General features: G+C 51.3%; 1 protein-coding gene across 3 annotated transcripts in view; it reads right to left on the reverse strand.

The window, feature by feature from the left end:
* Positions 1 to 19,221, reverse strand: part of prkcea (protein kinase C, epsilon a) — an 877,089-nt gene that overhangs the window by 426,519 nt on the left and 431,349 nt on the right. Inside the window, exon 1 of one of the 3 annotated variants that reach the window (XM_072510732.1) lies at positions 1,035 to 1,168. The exons of the other annotated variants lie outside the window; for them this stretch is intronic. The gene's annotated coding sequence lies outside the window, so the exon portion shown is untranslated. Of the gene's footprint in view, positions 1 to 1,034; positions 1,169 to 19,221 lie in introns of those variants that run through there. 3 annotated transcript variants of the gene reach the window in all.

Consider the following 19,221-nt stretch of genomic DNA (forward strand, 5'->3'; position numbering starts at 1 on the left):
ACCCAAGTCCTGGCCGGCAGACCAAGTTAAAATGAGCTCTATAGAATAAAAATAAAAACTAAAGATTGATTCTGAGGTGACACATTAATATGTAAGCAAAGTGCCTTTATTCTGATCCCATCTAATAACTACATTCAATTTTAAAAGGAAGCCAGAGGAAGGCAAGCAGGTGCCCACTTAGGCCCCCTTTCAAAAGAAACCTACTGTCTCAGGCTTCCTGCCTAGATAGGGACTAATTACTATGAGCAGGAAGCTGAGTGAGTTGAATGTGGCATCATGGGAGAAGCTCGCCCAAGATTGCTACATAGAACATAGAACGATACAGCGCAGTACAGGCCCTTCGGCCCACGATGTTGCACCAACATGGGAAGTCAAAAAACAAAATCCATCTAACCTACACTATGCCATTATCATCCATATGCTTATCCAATAAACTTTTAAATGCCCGGATGGAAATGGCTAACACGAGGGGACATAGCCTTAAACTGAGGGGTAATAGATATAGGACAGAGGTCAGACGTAGGTTCTTTACGCAAAGAGTGGTGAGGCCGTGGAATGCCCTACCGCAACTAAAGAACAAAATGGTGGGACTTCCCTCAAAAGCTTATCAGAACAGAGAGAGAATGCAAGGGCAGGACATTGAGCCACCGAATTGTCCAAAAGTGGTAACCTGTCTTATCTGCACAGAACCTTCCATGCATAGATCGGCCTTAGCAGTTGGAACACTACCGAAGACCCCAGATGATGAGCATAATGACATTTGTGTCGAAGAATGCACAACAAAAGTAAACAATTATCAGCGGTTGCATAGAGCGGTAATGATCAGAGTGCACCATAAACAAAGTGTAATGTTTGGGAATTTTGTGAGAGTAGAAATCCAGTGCAAAATGGGAAGGAGGTGCTGCTTTCTGCCTCCGCTACTTACAGTGAGTCACGGTACAGGTAAATATTTAATGTAATATACCTGTAACTTAAACTAGCTCAAGTAATTTGGCAAAAATTAACAATTAAGTTGATTTTTTACATAAACTTACTGTAGTAGAGAACATCATTCCAGTGGGCTGAGTGTAAAGGACTGTGGCAGAGGTAGACGGGTGTATAGTCAGGGGAATAGATACTATTTGCTGCAGATCTGCAAGTTCCAATGGTAGTTTTTGCCCAATGGTAGTCAATTTGTAAGTGCCAGGATTAAAGGTATCTCCTCACGGCTAGAGAAGAACTTGGAGGGGCAGGGAGGACCCACTTGTTGTGGTTCACATAGGACTAAATATCGGCCCAATCAAGAGTGAGGGCGTTTGAGGAGTTAGGATCCAAATAAATAAGCAGAATCTATGGATTACTCCCTGAGCCACAGGCAAACTGGCATTGTGGCAAACAGGTCAGAGAGTTTAGTGTGGCCCAAGAATGACATGGGAGACTGGAGTTTCAATTCTTGGAGCAGTGTCACCAATACTGGGAAAAGAGGGAGCTGTTCCATTCGGACAGGGCTGAAAGCAGTGCCCTGGGGAATTGAATAACTCGGTGTGTAGGTAAAGCTTTACAATAAAAACAGAGGGGTTCAGAACAGGGTGTGTGTGGGTGGGGGAGGGGGGGGGGATTTATAAATCTAAACAGAAAAATTAAGGCCAGTGGCTTTTGTAGCAATTTTGATGATGATTAGCACAGTATATCAGGAAGAGGCAAAGAGTCAAATCGTAAATGTGCATCAGAGAATAAGGTCAAATCAGGGGGAAATGGTAATGTTAAAATTTAACAAACGTTTTCTGAATGTATGAAGCATTCAGCAAAAAAAAAAGAGAATGAATTAATGGCACAAATAGAAATAAATGGATTTGATCTAATAGCTATTGCAGGTTGGATAGTCGTAAAGGTAGGAAACAAAATATTTTATGGTATGTGAAATTTTGAAAAGAAAAGGAAGAAAAGGGGATGAAGGAAAGCCTTGATAATGAATCTTAAAGACAGCAATGAGTGTGGATCTTGCTTTGAAAAAGGAGGAAGAAACCGCACCAGGGAAAATAAGAAATAACGAGAGGCAGAAAACAGTGGTGGGGATAGTTTATAGGCCCCCAACATCAGTTCAAAGAATAAGATGAACTTGCGATTAACAGGGAGCTCTACTCTTCATATAAACAGGACAAATTCATAAGGGCAAAATCAGTCTGAACCTTGAGTTCGTGGGAGACATTCAAGAAAGTTCCTGGAATAATGCATGTGGAACCAAGCAGGGAGCAAGTTACTTTTCAGATCTTGTCTTGTATGATAAAACAGGGTTCTCATAGTAATCTCATTGTAAGGGATCCTTTGGGGAAGAGCAATCATAATATGAAATTTCATGAATTTTGGGGAAAACATACATATCTGAAACGAGGGCATTAAATTTAAGTGAAGTCAATTTGTAAGTCGGCTAATGTAGATTGGGAAATTATGGGTGGGATTCACTATCCATTCATATCGCGGGATTCTCTGTTCCTTCACATCTGCGGGATTCTCCAATCCCGCTGCAGTAAATGGGAGATTTGGCTGAGCGTTAAATTCCCCCTCCTCGCTAGCAACGGTAGCGAGCCGGACTCGCAACAGAGGATCCTGGCCCATAAGGAAAGTTATAGTGGGGGATAAGCAATTTAAATAAATATTTCTTTCAACTTTCAACAAATATGCATTCTATCTGGAAATAAAAATCTATGGGAAAGGTAAACCATCCATGGTTAACTAGCCTCCCCGAACAGGCACCCGAATGTGGCGACGAGGGGCTTTTCACAGTAACTTCATTGAAGCCTACTTGTGACAATAAGCGATTATTATTATTATTATTATTATTATTATTATTAATAAAGAGATTAAAAATAGCAGCATATTGAAAGAAGACAGTTATAATATTGCGAAGACTATTAATAAGCCAGTGAACTGGTAAAATTAAAGAACCTAGTAAAGGATCAGCAAAAAATAATAACAAGGGAGAAGGAGAATATCAAAGTAGCAAGAAATTCTGAAACCATCATGTAACAAGCGAGTGGCAAAAGTTAATCTGGGTCCCTTGGAGACTGAGGCAGGTGAAATTATAATAGGAAATAAGAAAACGGCAGAATCATCAAAGAAATTATTTGTGTCAGTTTTCACAGGCGAAGACACAAAAAAGAACAGCAGAAATAATTAGAAACCAAGGGTCGAATGAGAATGAGGAACTTTAAATAATTAATGTTGGTAAGGAAGTAACACTGAAAATTAAAGGGGCTGAAAGATGTTTGTCTCCAGTTGTTGTGATGCATCAACTATGTTAGTGCAGTGGTTAGCCGCTTAGTGATTAGTCCGCTTGTTACTTCCTGCTTTAGCTCTCACTAGCGGCACAACTATTGTTCGGGAGGGAAAGTGGATCTGAGACCACAAAAGATTAGCCATGATCTCATTGAATGGCGGAGCAGGCTCGAAGGGCCAGATGGCCTACTCCTGCTCCTAGTTATGTTCTTATGTATTGGAAAAGAGAGTGGAGTATTCAAGCATCTCACAATATTGCATACTATTACGCCCGCAGGATCAGCACCGAGAGAGGAAAATCTTGCGAGAATCGTGAAATGCAATTCTTGTCGGACAAATTGCGGGTGCGATTCAGCAGACTTGAGTTAAAGTTCACTGAACGGCGCGATTATTTTAGCCTTAGGGAGATTCTCCCGGCCAAAACCACACTTACAGGAATTTCCTGCTGGTGAGCTGAATCGCAGATCGGGGTGCCATTTTGATTGGCTGCCCCGATCTCCGCCCCCACCCCTTCAGACCCTCCCTTCCGTTTTTGTGACCCGCCCCTCACCCCCCAACCTTTGGGATGTAACCTGGAACCCCCCTTAATTACCCCCCATTCTACCTGGCAAGGCCGCAGCCAGACCCAACCCCTGGCAGTGCCAACCTGGCACCCAGATACCACCAGCCTGCCACACGGTGAGTGCCACCCAGGAACACTGGCAATGCCTGGGTGACCCTGGCAGTGCCAGACTGACAGTGAAAAGGTGGTTGGGTGCTGGGGAAATGCCAGAGTGCCACCCTACCCTATCCCTGACCATTGGGGTTTCTAATAGCCTGGGAGACCGTGTCCCACCCAGGTACCATTACGCCTTGTCCACATTTGTGTGGGCCAGTACTAAAGAGCGCCCTGGTAAGGTCTCCCAAGCGCGGCCGTTGACTCCCGGGCGCCGATTAAATCCGGTTAAATGAGCAATTATGCTCATTTAAATATGCTGATCTGGATCTCGCCCAGCCAGGGCTCTCGCAAGAAGTTTCGAGTCATGAATCTAATAAGAGGCCTCTCACAAGATTCAACGGCATCAGCCCACATTTCCCAATTTTCCCTCATCGGCGATGTCACAAAATTCATGGCCGAAGGCATAAACCTCATTTCATAAATTTGAATACATTCCCATGTTTGGGGCAACACGGTGGCATAGTGGTTAGCACTGCTGTTTCACAGTGCCAGGGACCTGGGTTCCAATCTTGGCTGACTGTCTGGATGGACTTTAGACGTTCTCTCCGTGTCTGCGTGGGTTTCCTCCGGGTGCTCCGGTTTCCTCCCACAGTCCAAAGGTGTGCAGGCTGGGTAGATTGGCCATGCTAAATTTTCCCTTTGTGTCCAAGGATATGTAGGTTGGGTTATGGGGTTGCAGGCATGGGGAGGGGAGTGAGGCTAGGTGGAGGCCCTTTCGGAAGGTCGGTGCAGGCTCGATGGGCTCAATGGCTTCCTTCCGCACTGTAGCAATTCTACAATTAGCCCCCACGCCAAATAATCCCTCATTACTAAATATTCATACCTCATGGATGTGACATCACGTCACCGAGATTTACAAAAGGTTTGGCCAGGTGAGAGACAGTCGAGGAAATTCTTCTGGGGGCATAGAGGTGGAGGACCCCGGTACAGTTTGGCACTGCCAATGTTACTGGTTGTAAGCTCTCGCTCAGTTTCATTGGGGTTTCTACTGGTTGTGGGAAAGATCGTCACATGTCACTGGATAGCTATTTAAACTGGGCAGCCCCCAGTCAGTTACACCCAATGCCTGTGTCTATGTATTTAGATTGTGTATTTTACGTTTGCCCTATTATGTATTTTCTTTTCATATACGGAATGATCTGTCTGAGCTGCACGCAGAACAATGCTTTTCACTGTACCTCGGTACACGTGACAATAAACAAATCCAAATCCAAATCCACCATAGCCTGCTTGCTTCTTTGGGTGCTTTGAGCTCAGAGAGTAATCTCTCTACAGGTGTGTAGCTCGTTATGCATTCTTGGCTTTGATACAGAGATCCATTAGAGTGGAAAAGCAGCTACACCTCAGGGAAAACATTGCTTGATTGACAGCCCTTGCTCTGTGATCTGTTCCCGCAACTGCACCATGTTTATGAACACAAGATCAAGAGGCTTTAAGTACTTGCAATTTCTGTGCTTGATACTTTAAAGGGTTTGGATAACAGACATTTTTAGAGGGCTAGTGAAGGGAGATTTTTAAATTTAAAAAGTAGAGAGTTATAAATGAATAAATGCATTTGTTACAGCTTTTTCACATATACTATTGTTACTAAAGGGCTCTTTGGTTCCGTACGGCATAAAGTAAGTCATCATAGTCCCAGATTACCATCAGCTCCTTTCCTCTTTAAGGGGGAGAGCTGACTGGTAGTGATTTCACTTGAAGATTTAACCTCAGGCGAGGGGCAAGGTTGGGCAGGCAGGGCCTTCATGAATCACCTCAGCCGGTACGGGAATTGAACCCATGCTGTTGGCCTTGCTCTGCATCACAAACCAGGGGCAAGATTCTCCGACCCTCGCCGGGGGCTGGCGTGAATCCCGCCCCCGCCGGTTGCCGAAGTCTCCGGCACCGGATATTCGGCGGGGGCGGGAATCGTGCCGCGCCGTTTGGCGCCCCCCCCCCCCCCCCGCCCCGCGCGATTCTTCGGCCCGGATGGGCTGAAGTCCCGCCGCTAAAATGCCTGTCCCGCCAGCGCAGATTAAACCACCTACCTTACCGGCGGGACAAGGCGGCGCAGGCTGGGGGGGGGGCGCGGGGCGATCTGGCCCCGGGGGGTTCCCCCACGGTGGCCTGGCCCGCGATCGGGCCCCACCGATCCGCGGGCGGGCCTGTGCCATGGGGGCACTCTTTCCCTTCCGCCTTCGCCACGGTCTCCACCATGGTGGAGGCAGAAGAGGCTCCCTCCAATGCGCATGCGCGGGAAACTGTCAGCGGCCGCTAACGCTCCCGCGCATGCGCCGCCCGGAGATGTCATTTCCGCGCCAGCTGGCGGGGCAACAAAGGCCTTTTCCGTCAGCTGGTGGGGTGGAAATTCGTCCGGCGCCGACCTAGCCCCTTAAGGTTGGGGCTCGTCCCCCAAAGATGCGGAGCATTCCGCACCTTTGGGGCGGCGCGATACCCGACTGATTTGCGCCGTTTTGGGCGCCAGTCGGCGGACATCGCGCCGATACCGGAGAATTTCGCCCCAGTTGTCCAGCCAACTGAACTAAACCAGCTCCCTGCACGGCATGTATAGTGGGCAAATGGGCATGGAAGTGCCATATCATTGCACGGAGGGATTGAGGGGCCATGGGTTTGGGTGGAGGGGCATTAGCTTGCCATAAAAGGTATAAGGAGCCATGGTGGGGCGGTCTGTTGGGGGGCATATGTTGGCATGGGTGTGGTATGGAGAGATTATGAGGAGTGCAGAGATGTGAGGGGTGAGGGCTGGAGAGCTGTTCTTTGTCTTGCTGTCAATATTACAGCATCCAGCGACCTCTGTGGCTGCCTCGAACTCTCTCTGTGAACAGCAGGCCCGACCTCCGTTAGCACCTGCTCCCCCGACACCACCTCTGCTGGTACTTTCTCTGGAGGCAGGCGGGCAGAGCTAGGAAACTTCCTGACTCCCGCTACCTGCCTCTAGGATGAAAATCAAACCCAGTAACTTTGTTCTAATAATGAGGCAGTGTTTGCAGACAGAGTGCTTCTAAATGATGTTCCCAGACTTTAACCATTTTTGAGATTTCAATCTAAAGAAGGAATTTTTCAAAAACAATCATTTGACAATGGATAAAGAGAGGAATAAATGAAAAGGAAATTTACAATCTGCGGAAGTAGAAAAGGCTATCCCTAAAACCTGATAGCTCAAAAACAGCCCCAAATTTAGGCTTTGACATGCAGCTACATTCAAATTATAGTGGAGAATGGGCCTGACAAATCTTAAGCGCAGGGATACTTCATCACTTGCATGCCAGAAAAATGGATCAAAATTAAGCTTTGCAGTCCTGCCACATCCAGCCGAGAAAGGTGGTGGACAATTAAACAAGTTGCTGGAGAAGGAGGAGGCTCCACAAGTATCTCCATCCTCAAAGACGAAGAGGCCCAGCACATCAGTACAAAAGATAAGGCTGAAGCATTCACAGCAATCTTTAGCCAGAAGTGCCGAGTGGATGATCCATCTCGGCCTCCCCCAGGAGGCCCCCAGCATCACAGATGTCAGTCTTCAGCCAATTTGATTCACTCCACGTAATATCAAGAAACAACTGAAGGCACTGGATACTGCAAAAGGCCAGGGCTCTGACAATATTCCAGGATTAGCACTGATGACTTGTGCTGCAGAATTTGCTGTGCTCCTAGCCAAGTTCCAGTACAATTACAACACTGGCATCTACCTGGCAATGTGGAAAATTGCCCACGTATGTCCTGCACACAAAAGGCAGGAGCCCAGTCAACCAGTCAATTCCCAGCCTATCAGTCTACTCTCAAACATCAGGAAAGTGATGGAAGGAGTCATTAACAGTGCTATCAAGCAGCGCTAGTTTAACAATAGCTTGCTCACTGATGTTCAGTTTGGGTTCCATCAGGTCACTCACAACCTGACCTCATTACAGACTTGGGTCAAACATGGACAAAAGAGCTGAATGCCAGAGGTGAGGTGAGAATGGCTGGTCTTAACATTGAGGCAGCATTTGACTGAGTATGGCATCAAGGAGCCCTAGCCAAACTCGAGTCAATGGGAATCCGAGGAGGGAAACCCTCCACTCGTTAGAGTCATACCTGGCATACAGGAAGATGGTGGTTGGAGGTCAATCATCCTAACTCCAGGATATCACTGCAGGAATTCCTCAGTGTAGAGGTCCAACCGAGGTCCAACCATCTTCAGCTGCTTCATCAGTGACCTTCTTTTCATCGTAGGGTCAGAAGTTTGCGGATGACTGCAAAATGTTCAGCTCCATTCATGGCTCCTCAGATACTGAAGCAGTCCATGTCCAAATGCAACAAGACCTGGATAATATACAGGCTTGGTCTGACAAATGGCAAGTTACATTCGCACCACACAAGTGCCAGGCAATGACCATCGCCAACAAGGTTCAATCCTTCAAGTCTTGACATTTAATGGCATTATCTCACTGAATCCCCTGCTATCAACATCTTGAGTGTTACCATTGGCCAGAAGCTGAAATGGACCAGCCATATAAACACTGTGGTTACAAAAGCAGGTCAGAGGCTAGGAATCTGGCAGCAAGTAACTCTACCTCCTGAGCCTGTCCACCATCTAGAAGGCACAGGTCCAGAATGTGAAGGAATATTCCCCACTTGCCTGGATGAGTGCATCTCCAACAACACTCAAGCTCGAAACCATCCAAGACAGAGAAGTCACTTGAATGGCATCCCTTCCACAAACATTCAATCCCTCCCCACCGACGCACACTTGCGGCCGTGTGCATCATCTACAAGATGTACTGCAGGAACTTACCAAGGCTCCTTAAGCAACACCTTTAAAACCCATGGCCCTTACTATTTAGAAGGACAGGCCCAGGTGATACCTGAGAACACTAACACCTGAGGGTTCCCCTCCAAGTCACTTACCTTCCTGACTTGAGAATATTTTGCAGCTCCTTCACTTTTTAATTATGATTATTAAATGATGAATCAGATCTGACTTCTTATAAGCTTCTCACTGGTTTTATACATTTCTAGAAACTCCATAGTCCTGTTCAAGTGTGAAATATCAAGGGAATGCTTCCTTGGCCTCGCTCAACCACGTTATTCATGCATTGGTGCTACGATGTACAACACTAAAGTCATTGCTGTCTCACCGTATGAGAACAATCAAATGTAACACTGGACCCTGAGCAATAAAAGCGTTTTACACATTCAGCGAGAACAGATTCATTTTCCAAAATTGATTATTCGGTAGTGGTTCTTCAAAATATAAAAAGCAAATATGCACTGGGACATTAAGCAGCCGAAACGGCCATCAACCCCTTTAAAAATAAGATTCACATTATTATTACAACTGGTGTTTCAATATTGTTCATTTTATGTAATGTGTTTGAACTTTGTGTGCACAGGGAGAATTTGATGCACACTCTGGTCCTTATATTTCATTGTGATCAAACTGCCTGCACTGTAATGAATTTTGAACAGCACAGTCCTTAAAGCCATTACATCCTGTGTTAAAACGTGCACGGAATAATTCCAACCACAGCTGTCAACGTTAAATCTGTATTACAGTCAAACACCTGATAGATTACACCATCAGGATTTAAACGGTCAAAAACTAAGCTGTATGAATATCATTAAAGACAGGAATTCCCCCAGACTGATAAATAGCGTGCACTTGACTTTCAAACAGAAGGTTACAAATTTGAGTCCCAGAGTTGCCCACCAAACTCATTTATCTAATTGACAAGAGTGCAATTGGCTTTCTCCCATGCCCCTGGATAAACAAACGAGGGACAGATGATGTGCACAATCTTAAAATGGAGGCAAATATCCACCACTGACTGACTCACCTTGAGTCAGCTGCCTACTAATCTCAGAGCATCACATGGCAACGGCAAATAATTTTTATTTAAAAATATAAATGTTTTTTTAATAAATTTAGAGTACCCAACTCAGTTTTTCCAATTAAGGGGCAATTTAGCGTGGCCAATCCACCTAACCAGCACATCTTTGGGTTGTGGGGGTGAAACCCACACAGACACGGGGAGAATGTGCAAACTCCACACGGACAGTGACCCAGAGCCGGGATCGAACCTGGGTCCTTGGCGCCGTGAGGCAGCAATGCTAACGACTGTGCCACCGCGCTGCCCCAAAGAATGTGGTTTTGCTCTGCAAAGCTAGCACTGCTCGAGAGAAAATTAGAAGTCTATATGGCGAGAAGAAAATAAGAAAAGAGAAGGGTTTGAATTTTACTTGTCCCTCGGTGACAGAAGAGGTGGTGGGAAAGCTGGCAAAATGGTGCGGGGAGGCATTAGCGGAGCCCAACACCTTCTTGCCACCATGCCATTTTGCCAGTGACAGGAAAATTGGCAGATTGGCTGTCCACCAGAAGCCCAATTAAACCACTCAGGTGGGCTTCTTCCTGTCTCTGTGGGCATTTTGCCCATGTGAGACAGGCCTGCCATCGTTGAGGAGATCACTGGAATCTGGAGGAGTGGGGAGGGATCTCCTTTTTGAGCACTCACAAGGAGTCCCGTGTAGCTGCAGCCTCCACACTGGACACTGCTAGCGCTGACAGTGCAGCTGGCAGCCATCTGATTTGGCTGGCGCCTTTGGGGGCAGGCCACCATTCCTAAATGGACTGCAGCCCTGACAGTGCTGCTGCCAGCAATATGCTTCCCCGGTTTCAGCTCCCACATTCAGCTCAAGCGGATGAAGTTCTCCCCCCTGCATAAAATCCAACCCATATTATTGTCCTAGGAGTAGACCTACAACAATTACCTAGTGTCTTTAATGTAATAAAATGTCCAAACGGTGCTTCACAGAAACATTATAAAACAACATATGATAGCGAACCACATGGGACTGCCGAATGGCTGGTCAAAGTGGTAGGTGTATTCTAAAGGAGAGTGAGGTTGGGAGATGAAGGGCGGGATTCTCCACTTGCCGACGGCGAAATCGTATTCAGCGATCGGACGGAGACTCCCTACTGATGCTGAAATCGGGAGCCGCGCCTGTTTTTGGATGCTCCACCCCCTCCAAAACGGCGTCATTGGTGAGTACCCCGCACGCTGTTGGGACAGACTCAGGGCGTCACTCGAAAGCCTCCCCCGATGCTCCGCCCCCGATGGGCCAACTTCCCGACGTTGTAGATCACTTATGCTCTGAATTTTCGCCAACCTTGCGTGGAGGCTGCAGACTGTGTCCAGAGGCACCAGTCGGGAGGATGCGTTCTGCTGGCCGGGGAGGGCTTCGGCCGGGGCTGGGGGGACTGGTGGGAGGTGGTCCAGGGGTGGCGAGGGGGTTTACAGGGGGGCACTATCTGGCAGGTCGGGTCCTCGTGCGGCCGGTGCCATGTTGTAAGGCGCAACCGCTGCAGGTCGTCGCCGTGCGCATGCGTGGCCACTGACTCGGAAATCCTCCGGTGCTTTCTGTCAGGAATGCCGGGTGCTTTACGTGGCACGGCTGGTAGCCCCCCCCACTGGGCAGAGTCTCAGTGCGGGGGCGCTGCCAACTTTTTCATCGTAAAACTAGACACTTCCTCTGGACATCGCCTCAAAATCGGAGAATCTAAGCCGAAGAGTTTGGGTATTCCAGGCCTTGTCGGCCTAGGCAGCTGAAGACACAGTTACCAAAAGTGGAGCAATTAAAATAGGGGCTGCTCAAGAGGGGCCAGAATGAGAAGCACATAGATATAATGGAAGGTTGAAGGGCTCGAGGAGCTTGTTAGCTCAAATGGTGAAGAATGTGGTGCTGAATGGTGCCAACAGTGTGGGTTCAGTTCCTTCTGCTGTATAGGAACTGTTTCTTAGGTTTACTGTTGGCTTCATCAGATGTTGAAAAACAAGAGCTTGCTTATTTTAGGGGAGTGATTCAGTTTCTGCAGATCTTGTTAATGCAATCTGACAGATAATGTTCGTAATGGAAATTTCAACCAGCTGTGCATATATCAAAAGTGTAAAAAACAATGTTTTACCGGAAAAGTAATGAGTATGCATCCCCCAAAACGATCAATATACTATCAGATAGGGTATTAGCCCAAAATGCTTTGGGCCACCCTGGTCCCTCAATTTCACAATTTAGACACATCAAACATCACAATTGCAACATTCTTTTCCATTTTTAACATTTCTAAATGCAGAATGAATTTCAATTTTCAAACACCTCGATGTTTTTTGAAGTAAACAACTCATGTCTCTCGGCTTTTTTTTATTATTCTCACTTCAGATCGTGTTCCCATGACGAGCAATTTTTTAAAAAATGGTTGCTGACAGCTTTAGAGCAGTTGTGGAATATTAACCGGTGATACCTAAAATAAAGAGTTAGATTCAAAGCGCAGTGGGATCTAATCCAAGTTAGTCATAGCATCAGCTGCAGACATGTCCCGTATTCAACCATTCTTATAATGGAGCAAAACCTCAAGGACACAAACATGCATCTTGCGGTAGTGATGGATTTGAAAATTTGAGGATGAGTGAGAACTGACAACATGAGATTTACTTCCTAGTGCGATCTGCGGGCAGTCCCCTCACCTACTTGGAAAGTTTTCAATTTTGACATTTTAATTGTTTCATTTTCCGAAAAAATGAAGATAATTGGCAACAGGGCTCCCATAATGGCTCTAGGGAGTAGCTGAGCCACAGCCACCACAAATTTCTCTCAGTTGAACTTTCCCTCTGCTCAGTTCATAGAATCCTTACAGTGCAGGAAGAGGCCTTTCAGCCCATCGAGTCTGCACTGACCCTCCAAGTGAGGACTCTATCTAGGCCCACTCCCCCGCCCTATCTCCGTAACCCGGCGCACTGATCATGACCAATCCACCTGACCTGCACATCTTTGGACTGATCTCAACTGGGATGGTAGTAGGGTGCGGTACACTTACCTTCACGCTTAGATTAGGGAGTCGAACACCAGGTAGCTTACTGCTTCTGTTCACCAGCTGAGAATGCTCTGGAGGTTAGGTTAGGTTAGAACAGGATTAGGTTTGAACAATGATGGGCCTCTCCATCTGCTGGAAAAATCTGCTTATGTAGTTCCCAGAACAGTCTCAGCTATTAGAGAATCATTGCAGCACAAAGAAGGCCCCATGTAGTCCATCCAGCCCATATGTCAGCTCTCTGCAGAGCAACCCAGTCAATCCAATTACACAGATCTAACCCCATAGCTCTGTAGGTTTATCTCTCTCAAGCACCCATCCAATTTCTCTTTGAAATCATTCATCGTCTTCGCTTCCACCACCCTCCCAGCAGTGAGTTCCAGGTCATTCCCACTCACTGTACAGAATGTTCATCCTCACGTCCTCCCCGGTATCTGTGTCTCCTTGTCCTTGAACCATGAGCATAGCTTTTTTTGCCTACTGTATCTGAACCTGTAACAATCTTGTAAAACTCTAAATAAGCAGATTTTTCCAGGAGATGGAGAGGCCCATCATTGTTCAAACCTAATCCTGTTCTAACCTAACCTAACCTCCAGAGCATTCTCAGCTGGTGAACAGAAGCAGTAAGCTATCGTATCATTGTTTTGTTTTCACCTTTTAGCAGTTTGACAATACATGTAACTTTTTTTTTTGAAAGAAAAGGCAGCTGCATTTCCCGAGCAGGATATTTCACAAGAGAGTTTCAAAGAAATTAATACTCAGATCAGGTGGCACTGGAAAGTCAGTTGAGCAGAGTGGTGCGAATTCGCCTGTATGCTGAGCACAGCGCAATAATGATGTAACCCGAATGATATAAACAGTGCAGTAATTAATATAAAATGAACTGTTGCTGTGTGGTGCACCTGGCATCCACTGTGATATGCCACAGATACAGATTCCCATGTCAAACTCCATCAGGAATGAATGCTGGATTGTGACTGACTCCAAGAAGAGAAAATTCCTTCAGCTCCCATCCCAGTGGCTATGACAGGATAAAGATCTAGTGGGGAGCCGAAATCGAGACTTACTGGAGCCAATTAATGGGATTTTCCAAACAGTGTCCAGGTTGCTGCAGGCAGTGGGGACCATTAGGTACCTGCAGGCAATCTCCAAACTGCAGACTCAGGGGCCAGCACGGCATGCAGACTTAGTGACCCTCCCTGACTGACCTGGCTTCGAGATTAATTTTTAAACAGATTAAGAAAGTTGGAGAATGACGTCTTCATTTATGAAGCACCCTGGGCGAAATTCTCCGTTATCGGCGGAAACTCCGCCGATCGGCGCAAAAAACGGCGCAAATCCCACTTGCGTCACGTCATAAAAATGGGCCGATAGTCTGCGGCCCGAAATGGGCTAGCAGCGACGTAACGGGATCCGCGCTTGCGCAGTGGTTCACGCCGTGCAGCGTCATATGCGCTGCACGGCGTGATGGCTCATAAGGCCGCGCAGCTCCCCCCCACCCGACCGGAACAGCCGACCGCAACACCCGACTTGATGGCTGGCCGTCGCTCAGCCCCGAGGTTCGAGTCACGCGATGTGGAGGCGCTCCTGGATGCGGTGGAGCAGAGGAGGGACGCCCTGTATCCCGGGCACGGCCGCAGAGTTGCCCCACGCCACAGCCGGCGTCTGTGGAGGGAGGTGGCAGAGGCCGTCACCGCTGTGGCCCTAACACCACGGACAGGCACCCAGTGCCACAAGAAGGTGAACGACCTCGTCAGAGCAGGCAGGGTGAGCGTCCCCCATATCCCCCATATCCCCTCTCCCCCAAATCCCCCCCTCCCCCATATCCCCCCCTCCCCCATATCCCCCCCTCCCCCATATCCCCCATATCCCCCCTCCCCCATATCCCCCATATCCGCCCTCCCCCATATTCCCCCTCCCCCATATCCCCCATATCCCCCTCCCACATATCCCCCCTCCCCCATATCCCCCATATCCCCCCTCCCCCATATCCCCCCTCCCCCATATCCCCCATATCCCCCCTCCCGCATATCCCCCTCCCCCATATCCCCCATATTCCCCCCTCCCCATATCCCCCCTCCCCCATATTCCCCATATCCCCCCCTCCCCATATCCCCCCTCCCACATATCCCCCCTCCCCCATATCCCCCATATTCCCCCCTCCCCCATATCCCCCCTCCCCCATATTCCCCATATCCCCCCTCCCCATATCCCCCCTCCCACATATCCCCCCTCCCCCATATCCCCCATATCCCCCCTCCCCCATATCCCCCCCTCCCCCATATCCCCCATATCCCCCCTCCCCCATATCCCCCCTCCCCCATATCCCCCCCTCCCCCATATCCCCCATATCCCCAAGTGAATCCAGCCCTAACCTTAACCTCTGCAATGCACGCGCAACCGATGGCGTGCATTCATATACCTGCCTAACACTGTTGCCTTATACCCCTGCCACCACCCCCCCCCCCCCCCAGGAGAAGCGCGCACACAACAATAGGGAGCATGTGAGGACTGGAGGAGGGCCCGCTGATGAGAGGCCACTGACCGTACACGAGGAAAGGGCCCTGGAACTGGCTGGCGGACCTGAGGACCGGGAGGTTGCTGATGCAGAGGTCGGGGCCCCACGAGCAAGTGAGCCACCAACAGCCCGTCCCCATATCCCCCCTCCCCTATATCCCCCTCTCCCGTATCACCTGATCACTGCCTGATGTCTAACCATGCATGCTTCATTGTGTATCGCAGGACCAAACGTCCAGGCACCCATCCCCGCAGATGCAGACCGCCCGCAGGACGCCCCTCGGAGACCACGGGAGACGGAGAGACCCGCACCCTCCAGCATGCGACGCCCGCAGGATGCCCCTCGGAGACCACGGGAGACGGAGAGACCCGCACCCTCCAGCATGCGACGCCCGCAGGATGCCCCTCGGAGACCACGGGAGACGGAGAGACCCGAACCCTCCAGCATGCGACGCCCGCAGGATGCCCCTCGGAGACCACGGGAGACGGAGAGACCCGAACCCTCCAGCATGCGACGCCCGCAGGATGCCCCTCGGAGACCACGGGAGACGGAGAGACCCGGACCCTCCAGCATGCGACGCCCGCAGGATGCCCCTCGGAGACCACGGGAGACGGAGAGACCTGGAGCAACAGGGAGACGACACCCCCGTCACGTGCGGGAGCGACCACCCAGCGATGAGGGGGGCAGCCACAGGCCCCCGTCACATCCGAGCCAGGACACCACTACCCAGGACACCACTATCCAGGACACCCCTACCCGGGACACCACTACCCAGGACACCCCTACCCGGGACACCCCTACCCGGGACACCCCTACCCGGGACAGCACTACCCGGGACAGCACTACCCGGGACAGCACTACCCGGGACAGCACTACCCGGGACAGCACTACCCGGGACAGCACTACCCGGGACACCCCTACCCGGGAAGACGAAATACCGGACAGTGACTCAGAGTGGATGGGTGGAGACGAACCCCCACCCCAAAGTGCCATGGACTCAGAGTGGGACGAAGAGCACGACACAACGCCACTGCTGTCACCAACACCCTCCACCATCGCAGAAACACTCACCACGGTTGGGCACTTTAGTGATGAGGCGTCTGGTACACTCACTGGTGCGCACAACACAGCCGTCCCGGTACAGCAGGTGGAGGTAGGAGCAGCAGAGGGACCGGGCGGTCGGAGGGCAGCCCAGGCCAAGCGAACATCTGCCGCCCAGATGGATCCCGGGTTCCTGCAGTTACCACACCCACACATAGATCCGATGCAACCACCGACACGGAGACGAGCGAATAGGGTGACGGGTGGCTTGCGGCGGCTGCGGTCGCAGGTGGAGGAGTCCACCCGCGTCCATGAGCTGGGAGTGGTCCCGGTCATGCGTGCCACCCAGGCTGACACCGCACGGGTGGCGTCCGCGGTGGAGGCAATGGGTGCGACGGTGTCAGACATGGGGAACGGTTTGCGAGGCCTGGGGCCTTCCGTGCAGGCGGCGTCTGTGGCCCAGGAAATGGCTGCCCTCTCACAGGAGGCCATAAGCCAGTGCCAGCGCCAGATGGCAGAGGCGCTCAACGCCATAGCCCAGTCTCAGCACGCCATAGCCCAGTCTCAGCAGGCCATGGCCCAGTCTCAGCAGGCCATGGCCCAGTCTCAGCAGGCCATAGCCCAGTCTCTGCAGGCCATGGCCCAGTCTCTGCAGGCCATGGCCCAGTCTCAGCAGGCCATCGCTGAGGGCATCGGCGCCAGTGGCCATGTGCGAGCTGGCGTCGCACTGTCGCAGGCAGGGTTCGACAACCCCCTGGGCTCCATGGCTGCAAACCTGCAGACCCCTGTCGATACCAGCACGGGCCTCCAGGACTGGCAGCGCCAGATGTCGGGGGCGCGTCGGATGGCCAGTCCGTTCGCATCCCCCACCCATGTAGAGGCCTGGGGGCCATCGGGCATCCCGAGGGAGGAGGAGGTGGTGTGGTCCGTCCCGGCTCCCTCTGTAGGGGAGGTCCCGGTACACCGCGACACCTCGGACTCCCCCCTTCCGTCCCAGGTGCATCGGGTGGGCAACGGGCAGGACAGGCTGGCAGCTCGCCATCCCAGTCGCCCGGGCCGCAGCCTGGCCCATCTAGGCCAGGACGCCCCAGGAAACGGCTGCCAAAGGGATCCAGTGTCAGAGGGCAGGAATCACAGGAGTCCACCTCCAGTTCTGCTGTACCGTCTGGGGAACCACGTAGACGTAGTCAAAGGACCCGTAAGGCCAAACAATTAGACACTGAGTAAGTTGGCACGGGTGCAGGGCACAGATGAGTTTTAGGCGCTAGGGCACGTGCATGAACTCCTTTGGTTATTAAAGTCAATGTTACACCTACCGAAGCTGCCTTTGTGCTCTGTCCAAAGTGTGCGGGGGTGTCATGTACGTTGAGCGCAAGTGTGTGTATGAGGGGTGGTCTTACCTCAGCTCCAGGTGAGTCTGCCCCCTTCCCCCTGGGCCGCCATCAACATCCCCCGGGCAGAGGACGGGACCGTGCGCTGCAGTGTCACAGCCGCATGCAGGGATGGTCCGGGTGGATGGTGGTACTGTGGCCATGGGTCAGACATAGTCCAACGATGTAGAGCCAGGAGCTCATCGGAGGCGGGTTGTCATCATTCTCCATGGCCTGCGATAGACACGCGTCCACCCGCAACTGGGTGAGCCCGGCCCGTTGTGCCGCCGGTGGATCGGCAATTGGGGGGGGGGCGGTGGTGTGCATGCGGGTGGGGTGTGTGGGGTTGGGGAGGGGGGTGAGGGTGCTGGATGGGTGGATGGGTGGGGGGTGTGGGTGGTCGGCTGTTGTCATGGTGTGCGGTCTGTGGCCATACTACCCGATTCCCACGCCCATCTAGTCAGTGAAGCGGGCGTCTATCAGTCTGTCCCGTGCCCGCTGGGCCAGCCGGTAACGGTGGACAGCCACTCGTCTGTGTCTACCCCGTCTGCCCTGACCATTGCCCCCATCCCCCTCATCTGGGGAGGACTGGGCCTCTTCCTGCTGCTCCTCCACTCCGCCCTCCTCTGCCTGCGGCACATCGCCCCTCTGCTGGGCTATGTTGTGCAGGACGCAGCACACCACAATGATGCGGCCGACCCTATCTGACCGATACTGGAGGGCGCCCCCAGAGAGGTCCAGGCACCTGAAACGCATCTTCAGCACGCCAAAGCACCTCTCGATCACTCCCCTTGTCGCTACATGGGCATCATTGTAGCGGTTCTCCGCCTCATTGCGTGGCCTCCGTATAGGCGTCATCAGCCACGATCGCAATGGGTAGCCCCTGTCGCCCAGCAACCAGCCCCTCAGCCGGGGATGGCGTCCCTCGTACATGCCGGGGATGGATGACCGCGACAACACGAATGAGTCGTGTACACTGCCTGGGTGACGGGCGCAGACGTGCAGGATCATCATGCGGTGGTCGCAGACCACCTGTACGTTCATCGAATAGGTCCCCTTCCTATTAGTGAACACGGCCCTGTTATCTGCAGGTGGCCGCACGGCGACGTGCATCCCATCGATCGCGCCCTGGACCATGGGGAACCCGGCAATGGCAGAGAAGCCCACGGCCCGGGCATCTTGGCTGGCCCGGTCCACGGGGAAGCGGATGTAGCGGTGCGCCATGGCATAAAGGGCATCTGTCACTGCCCGGATGCACCGATGCACCGATGTCTGCGATATGCCGGACAGGTCCCCACTCGGTGCCTGGAATGACCCCGTTGCATAAAAGTTCAGGGCCACCGTAACCTTGACGGACACGGGGAGAGGGTGTCCCCCGCCAGTGCCACGCGATGACAGGTGTGCCAGCAGGTGGCAGATGTGTGCCACGGTTTCCCGGCTCATCCGGAGTCTCCTCTTGCATTCCCGGTCCGTGAGGTCC

Source organism: Scyliorhinus torazame, chromosome 1 (genome assembly GCF_047496885.1).
Source record: "Scyliorhinus torazame isolate Kashiwa2021f chromosome 1, sScyTor2.1, whole genome shotgun sequence".
Lineage (NCBI taxonomy): Eukaryota > Metazoa > Chordata > Chondrichthyes > Carcharhiniformes > Scyliorhinidae > Scyliorhinus > Scyliorhinus torazame.